Source organism: Octodon degus, unplaced genomic scaffold (genome assembly GCF_000260255.1).
Source record: "Octodon degus isolate 3935 unplaced genomic scaffold, OctDeg1.0 scaffold00034, whole genome shotgun sequence".
NCBI classification, from domain to species: Eukaryota; Metazoa; Chordata; class Mammalia; order Rodentia; family Octodontidae; genus Octodon; species Octodon degus.
In genome coordinates this window covers 17,864,390-17,873,509 of record NW_004524610.1, presented here as the reverse complement: position 1 = coordinate 17,873,509, position 9,120 = coordinate 17,864,390, and positions in this window count along the sequence as shown.

The window sequence follows — 9,120 nt, the reverse complement described above, 5'->3', positions numbered from 1 at the left end:
TGCATCTTGTACAGCAATTAACCACTAAGAAGAATATATGCAGTGTATTATTTGTTGAAACTGTACTTCCGATTTGATTTGAAACTGTCTCATTGCTACCTGTTTATCAATAAAACTTTGAAAAAAAATGTGTAAAACAACAACAACAACAACAACAAAAAAGAATTTATGATGTGTAAAAGATGAATGAGAAGGTAATAGATATACTCTTAATAATAATAATGAATTGGAATATTTCAATTAACACTTATAAGCTATAATTTATAATGATATGCATTGTTGAGCATCACTTATAAATCAGGCTTATTAGAGATAAGTGATAAATTTCATAAGGATAAAAGTTTGATTCATCAAAGAGACAAAAATTGTAAATTTGCCCACATCTTAAATTATATTCTTAGAAATATATAGTGTTTAAATTGGCAGACACACAAGAAAATACAATAAAATCATTCTTATTAGAATGACAGTTTGTTATACATTTTATGCTGGTAATAATACAGACAAGATAACTAGAAGAGAAACTGGATTTCAACAGAATTTAAAAACTTACTGTGATTTATCTATATACAACCAAAAAAAGTGAAAAGCAAATAATATACAAACTTTTTCAAGCCCTGAGAAATACACTAAATTTTAACCTTTTAAAGAAATGAAATAACTAAGAGCATTTCTTAATTTCAATGCAATTAAGTTAGGAAAACTAAAAAAAAATAGAAGTTTTTATAGTATACAGTAAAGAGAAGTAGTTTTTACATGCATTCATTGGTCAGAGTAATATAATGTTTGAAATTTAGAAGATATTCTAAAGTTAATGATAATTAAAAAATAGTGTTCAAAATGTCTGTGAATAAATGTTCAATAAATGTTTTTAATATAAACATTGGATCATTGTTTCACTCCTTATCTACCTTAGAAAATTAATAAAAGATACCATGTAAAGTAATGAAAAATAGGAGAAAATGATAAACATGAAAACCAATAAAGTAGTAAGCAGAATGATGAAAAGGTAATTAAAGCCAATAGTTGACTTAAAAAAATAATTTTATTGAGAAACAAATAGCAGTGAGACAATTTCAAAACTGATTATTAGGACAGTTTTAATAATAAATACATTGCATATTGTCTTAGTGGTTATTCATTGTAGAAGATGCAAACATGATATCCTGTCCACAAACACTATTAGAACAAATTTTTCTATTCATTGAATTAAGAGAAAGTAGCTGTATATCTATCCTAACTATTTTGAGTATACAGACACAAAATATTCATTCATTTGTATCCCCTTTTTTTGTTAGTTTTGTCAGAGATTGTTATTCCATTGTCATTCAAATATTATAGGTTTGCGAATTCACCAAAATGTTCCAATGTAGTCCAGTAGTCCATAACAGTAGTGGGTATTCTGTAAGATTGACAGTGTCAGAAGTTGATTTGAGCCTTTTACAGCTCAGCATATTAATGTGGCTTTGCTTTTTTTTCCATAATTTTATTGAGAAACAAATAGCAATGAGACAGTTTCAAACCAAATTGGTAGGACAGTTTCAATAATTAACACATTGCATACATTCTTCCTAGTGATTACTTGCTGTACAAGATGTGGACATGATATCCTATTTAAAACACTATTAGAACAAATCCCTCTATTCATTAAGAGAATGTAACTATATATCTATTCTAACCATTTTGAATACACAGATACAAAATGGACATTCATATGTATCCCCCCCTTTTTTTTGTTAAGTTCTGTTATTTGAATATTATAGGTGTGTTAACGCAGCAAAATATTCTAAAAGAGTCCAGTAGCCCATAATAGTATTGGGCCTTTCGCTTCACTGGCAATGTCAGAAATTGTTGACCTGAGTCCTCTGCAGCTCAACATAACAGCATGGCTTTACTTCTTATACTTCGTTTTTATACTTTTCTTCTGGATGGCTCTACTTTTTTTTTTTTTTTTTTCAGAACCAGGGATTGAACTCAGGACCTTGCACTTGCCAGGCAAGCACTTATTCTACTGAGCCATCTCCCTGGCCCCATGATGGCTCTACTTTTGATAACTCTTTTTTATACTTTTCTGCTGGATGGTTAAAATCAAGATAAAGGAAGACCTCTATAACAACAAATGTAACTTTTGTACCTGATAAAGTCAGTCAAAATCCCTCAGAAGTTAACATGAAAACCCTGTATTGCAGTTTGTAGATACTTTGTCAGTGTCAACCATGTGGATGAAATACAGCCATTGCTTGACCCATTTGTTCTCTGTGAAAGCCTGAGAAATGATATTCTCTCCATGTGACTCTCCTTAGGCACTCTACATCTTTAATCACTTTCCTATGTGGCCCCATAATCTCCTTGATCAGAAAATCTCGGACACAACTGAGTTACAGGATGTTACAGTACAGTTCTCCTATGTCCTGGGTCTACACTGACTTTGAAAGGCTAGGGCCATAATGTAGGCTGTCCTTGCTGCCCTTCTTTTTCTCTAATTTTTGGTCTGCAAATTGAGGTTTTTAACCCTGCAGAAGAGAAACTTACTATTATTACCCAGCAACATAGGCAGTTGAGCTTAAACTCACTATCTGTCCGAATATCAAACAGTTTAGGCATAGCATGGAACAGGTATTTTCCATCAAGTATTGGTATGTTAAATTTTAAGTCTCTTTAAAGTTCAACATATCAATACTTGATGAAAAATACCTGCTCCATATTATGCCTAAAATGTTTGATATTCAGACAGATAGTGAGGTTAAGCTTAACAGCCTAAGTTGTATGGAAATAACAATAAGCTTGTCTTCTGGATGGTTAACAACCTAAGTTTGCAGACCAAAATTAGAGAAAAAAGAGGGCTGCAAGGAAAGCCAACATTTTGGCCCTAGCCTTCTAAGGTCAATTAAGACTCAGGACATATGAGAACTTGTAACGTCATGTACCTCAGTAGTGTCCCAAATTTTCTGATCAAGGAGATTATGGGGCCAAAGAAGAAAGTGATTGATGATGTACAGTGTGCCTGAGGAGAGTCACATGGAGAGAAACCATTCTCTCAAGCTTTCACAGAGAGCACACTGGCCAAGCAATGGTCGTGACTCATCCACATGGCTGACACTGACAAAGGTTCTACAATCTGAGGTACAGGATCTCAGGATAAATTCTGAGGGGATTTCACTGACCTTATCAGACCCAAAAGCTACAACTCTTGTTGCATAGGTCCTGCTTTACCTTGGTCTTAACCATCAAGTAGAAAAGTATGAAGACGAAATATAAGAAATAAAGCCATGCTGTTAAGTTGAGCTGTAGGGGACTCAGGTCAACAATTTCTGACATTGCCAGTGAAGCAGAAGACCCAATACTATTATGGGCTACTGGACTCTTTTAGAATATTTTGCTGTGTTTCCACACCTATAATGATATATAGTTACATTCTCTTAATGAATAGAGGGATTTGTTCTAATGGTGTTTGTATGTAGAATATCATGTCTGCATCTTGTACACCGATTAACCACTAGGAAGAATGTGTACAATGTATTAATTATTGAAACTGTCCTACCAGTTTGGTTTGAAAGGGTCTCATTGCTATTTGTTTCTCAATAAATTTATAGAAAAAAATTTTTAAGTCCCTGCACAACATAAAGAAAAAAATTTTAAAAATTAAAAAAAGTAACAAAATAGGAATAAACAATTACACATTTTTACACAGAAATTTAGAAATCTAACCATATACAGCATGGTAGAAGGACAGTCCTGTGATTTTTTTTCCTGTTTCTTGTTTTCATATATTACCCTTTCATGTTCTTTAAACAAACATTTACTTGAGAGACATTTTGGCAGTAATTGGTATGTCATGACAAGCAGTATGTATTTAGAAGATCCGAATGACAGGCATTCCAAGAATTACCCTACAATTACACATTGCTTTCTTCAGTGCTATTGCTTAGTTCACAGGTATCAGCATACAGAGTCAGGGTGGGAATGCTACCAATTAACTGCTAGTTTCAATAACATGATGAAGATTCTCAGGATCATTTCCTTATGCATCTTGTGCATATAAATGTATGGCTTTGCCCTTGTCATGTTTCTTAGCTTTTCTCATTGCTCACTCTTTGTTCTCTAATCCTAAAGTTTTTGCTTTCCTTTTAATTGTGTTATATCTTTCTATTTTTATTTCTTAATTTTAGTTCTTATACTAGTGAGACTATATGATATTGACACATGTGTGTCTGGTTTACTTCACTTATGAGTATATCTTCAAGTGGCAGCCACTTAAATATAAAGTCTTCAAGTTTATCATTCTTTGTAACTGAGTAATACTCCATTGTATAAAAATACCATATCTTTTTCATGCATTCCTCAGGTGATGGGCATCTTGGTTGTTTCAAAGTTTTAGCTATCATAAATTGTGCTGCTATGAACACAGGTACACATAGATCACTATGATATGACATTTTCAGTTCCACTTGGAAAATTCCCAGTAGGGGAATAGCTGGTTTGAATGGGATTTCTAATCCTAATTTTTTAAGGAGTCTCTACATGGATTTCCATAATGGTTGCACCAGTCTACATTCCCACCAGCAGTGGAGAGGTGTTCCTTTTCCCCTGCAGCCTCTCCAACATTTGTTCTTGGGTAACTTCTTTATGATAGCCATTCTTTCTGGGGTAAGATGGTATCTCAGTGTTGTTTTAATTTGTATTTCATGGATGGCTAGTGATCTGGAGAATTTTTTTCATATATTTATTCGCTTCTTTCTTTTTGTCCTCTGAGGAGTGTGTGTGCATCTCGTCTGCCCATTTCTGGATTGGGTTGTTGTTGTTGTTGTTGTTTTTTTTTTTTTTTTTTTTGATTGGGTCTTTAATTTTGGGGCCTAATGTTTTTTAGTGCTTTATAAATTCTAGAGAGCAGACCTTTGTCTGAGTGCTTATTAGTCAAGATTTTTTCCAAATTTGTGAGTTGTCTTTTTCACTTTTTGTTAATTTCTTTCTTCTTTCTTTCTTTCTTTCTTTCTTTCTTTCTTTCTTTCTTTCTTTCTTTCTTCTTTTTCTTTCTCTTTCTCCCTTTCTCCTTTCTTTTTTAATGGAACTGGGGATTGAACTCAGGCCCTTGTGCTTGCCAGGGAAGTGCTTATTTCACTGAGCCATCTCTCCAGCCCTTGATAATTTCTTTTGATGTGCAAAAACTTCTCAATAGGATGAGGTACCAGTGGTCAATTCTTTCAAGCATTCCCCTTGCTATTTGATTTTTGTTGATGAACTCTTTGACGACTCCTATGTCTTCAAGAGTTCCTCCTACATTCACTTCCAGGAGATTTAGTGTTTCTGTTTTAATGTTTAGATCATTAATCCATTTGAGTTTAGCTTAGTGCATGGTGATAGACCTGGGTCAAGTTTCAGTTTTCAGCATGTAGAGAGCCAGTTTTTTCAGCACCATTTATTAAAGAGGCTATCTTTCTTTCAGTAAGCATGTTTGGCCCATATGTCAATGATAAGCTGGCTGAGTGTGTTCATAGAGGCTTCTGCATCTTTTAATCCATTCCATTGATCCTCTGGTCTATTTTGTTGCCAGTACCATGCTGATTTTTATCAAAGTACCTTTGTAGTATAGTTTGAAGTCAGGCACTGTTATCCCTCCTGCCTCGTCTTTGTTGCCAAGGATTGTCTTTTCTATTCTATATCTCTTCAGGTTCCAAATAAATTTTAGGATTTTTTTTGTGTGTGTTTCTGGGAGGTATGTTTATGGTATTTTGATAGGGATTGCATTAAATCTGTACAGAAATCTTAGGAGTATTGCCATCTTTACAATGTTGCTTCTTCCTATCCAGGAGCAGGGAATATCTTTTTATTTTCTGAAATCCTCTATGATCTCTTTTTTCTGAGTACTGTTATTTTTCTTGAAAAGGTCTTTGACTTCTTTAGTTAGATGAATTACAAGGTATTCCATTTTCTGTGGTGCTATTTTAAAAGGTATTGTTTCTCTAATTTCTAATGTGTTTGTTATCTTTATAAAGGAATGCTGTTGAGTTTTGGTTATTGACTTTTTATGCTTCTATGCTACTGAATTTGTGTCATCAATGCTAGTAGCTTCTTGGTGGAGTTTTTTTGTGTCTTCCAAGTAAAGTAGCATGTCATCTACATATAATTATAGTTTAACTTCTTTACCTATTCTTATTTATTTTATTTTTCTCTTTTGTCTAATGGCTCTAGCTGATGGTTCCAGATATATACTGAATAAAGTGGTGAAAGAGGACATCCTCGTACAAGATAGGAGAGTAAAAGATTTCAGTTTTTCCCAATTTAGATTTATGTTATCCATCGGATTGTGATAGACAGCTTTATCAGATTGAAACAGAGGCCATCTTTTCCAATTTTGTGTAGGACTTTGAACATGAATGACTGTTGAACCTTGTCAGAAGTTTTTTCTGCATCAATTGAGATGATTATGTGGTTTTTAGATTTAGCTCTATTGATATAGTGTATTGCATTTATAGATTTGCAAATATTGATCCATCTTTGCATCCCTGGGTGAATCCTACAAGGTCATGGTGTATAATCTTCTTAATGATTTGCTGTATTCTATTTGTTAGGATTTTATTGAGGATTTTTGCATCTATGTTCATGAGGAAGATTGGCCTGTAGTTCTGTTTTTTAGTAGCATCTTTCCCTGGTTTTGGTATTAGTACTTTACTTGCCTCCATGAATGATTTTGTGAGGATTGCTTCCTTTCCAATTTCATTGAAGAGCTTGAGGAGTATCTAGATCATATCTTCTCTAAATTTCTTGTAGAATTCAGCTGTGGATCCATCAGGACCTGGACTTTTCCCTGTCACTAGGTTTCTTTTCTTATTACATTTCATATTTTATTTGCTGTTATTTGGTTATTGAGAGTTATATCTTCTTGATTCAGTTTTTGTAATTTTTACCTTTCTGGGAATCTGGCCATTTCATCTGGCCTTTTACTGTTGTGAGAGTAAAGATTCTCAAATCAAGTATTGAGAATCTTCTGAATTTCCTCCTTTCTGTGGTAATTACACCATTTTCATTCCTTATTACTTGTATTTGAATTTTTTCTTTCTTCTTTTTGATGAGGTTAGCTAGGGGTTATCAAATTTATTTAATCTTTCAAAGAACTAGCTTTTTGATTCTTTAATTCTAAGTGTTTTCTTCATCTCAATTGAATTAATTTTTGCATTAATCTTTATGATTTCTTCCCGTCTTTGGACTCTGGGTTATGTTTGCTCTTCCTTTTCTAGATATTGGAGGTGGAACATTAGGGTGTTTATTTGTTACCATTCTGTTTTCCTAATGTGTGCATTCACAGCTATCAATTTCCCTGTGAGAACTGCTTTCATCGCATCCTATAAATTGCAATAAGTTGTGCTTGAATTTTCATGGAATTGTGGATATTGTTCAGTTTCTTGCTTAATTTCATTTGTGACCCATTGCTTGTTGTGTAGAGTGATGTTTAATTTCCATGTATTTATGGTGTTTTCTTGATTTATTTTGTCATTTATTTCCAGTTTCATTGCGCTGTGGTCAGATAATATGCATGGGATAATTTTTGTTTTTTTGCATAAACTTAAGCATGATCTATGGAGCAGTATGTTGTCTATTCAAAAAATGACCCAGGTGCAGCTGAAAAAAATGTGTCTTCAGCTGTGGTTGAATGGAACACTGTATGTGCCCACTAAGTCCATTAGTTCCAAGCTCTGGTTCAGTTTTGCTACTTCTTTCATAATTTTTTTTGTTTGCTTTATCTATCTTTTAGGGATAAGGGGTTGTTATGGTTTCCTGTTAAGATTGTGGTATTGGATATTAGATTTTTCATGTCCAGTAAGATTTTTCTATGTAGTTGGGTGCTCCCATGTTTTGTGTATACATATTTATGAGTGTTATCTTTTCTTGAATTTTCCCCCCAATCAGTACATAGTGTCCTTCTTTATTTCATTTGATCATTCTTAGTTTGAAATTGAGACTGTCTGAGAACAAGATTGCTACCCTTGCTTTTTTCTGAGGTGCTGTGCCATGTAGTGTTGTTTTCATTCTTTGATTTTCAGCCTATGAACTTCTTTATGAGTTAAGTGTGTTTCTTGAATACAGCAGCTTGTTGGATTCTGTTTCCTAATCTACTGTGCTAGTTTGTTTATTTTAATTGATGCATTGAGTCCATTTACATTGATGGTTAGAATTGAGATGTATTGACTTCGATCGGCATTTTATTTACTTGCTGTTCTTTGTTCTTTTTTCTCCTGTGCTTATTTGTTTGCCCTACTTAGTGGCTTCCTTCTGTTCTCATTGATGGAGTTCTGATCATTTTGGTTGCTCTCTAAAACGTCTTTTAGTAGCCTGTGTAGGCTTGGCTTTGGCATTATAAAATTCTTTATTTGTTCTTTGCCATGGAAGTATTTCACGTCTCCATCAAACTTGAAGAGTGTTTTGCAGGATATAGTAGACTCGGCTGGAATTTTTTATCATAGAGGACTTGAAGTACTCTACTCCTTGTTCTTGCCTTCATGGTTTGTGAAGAGAAGTGTGTCATAATTGTGATGGATTTTCCTTTAAATGTGATCTGTTTCTTTTCTCTAGCAGCTTTTAGCATATTGTTCTTGTGATGGATTTGTGGGATCTCGAATATTATGTCTCAGTGTATTTTTGTTTGAGTTGAAGTTATTTGGAGTTCTGTGTGGTTCAGTTATCAGGATGTCAGATTGTTTCCTCATATTTGTGAAATTTTCTGCTGTTGCTTCAATCCATATTCTTTTCATGTCATTTACATCGACTCTTTCTCTGTCATTGATGCCTATTAGTCTCATATTGTTCATCTTTGCATCATCTTGCAGGTGATGAATTATTTTTTCCTGCATCCTAGTTGTTTTTAAGAGGTATTTTCTTACCTTTTATCTAGCTGTGATGGTGTATTTAAGATCTGAATCTCTATCTTCACTTTCACTCCCATCGTTTTGCAAGCTTGTGATTGAGGTTTTAAGTTCCTCTATATCTCTTTGACTCTGCTTCATGAGATCTATTTCTTTCCTGTATTGGTCATTCAAGGAATCCATTTTTTTTTTCTAATCTCCTCTATTTTCTTTATCAGTGTCTTCTTCTTCTTCTTCTTCTTCTTCTTCTTCTTCTTCTTCT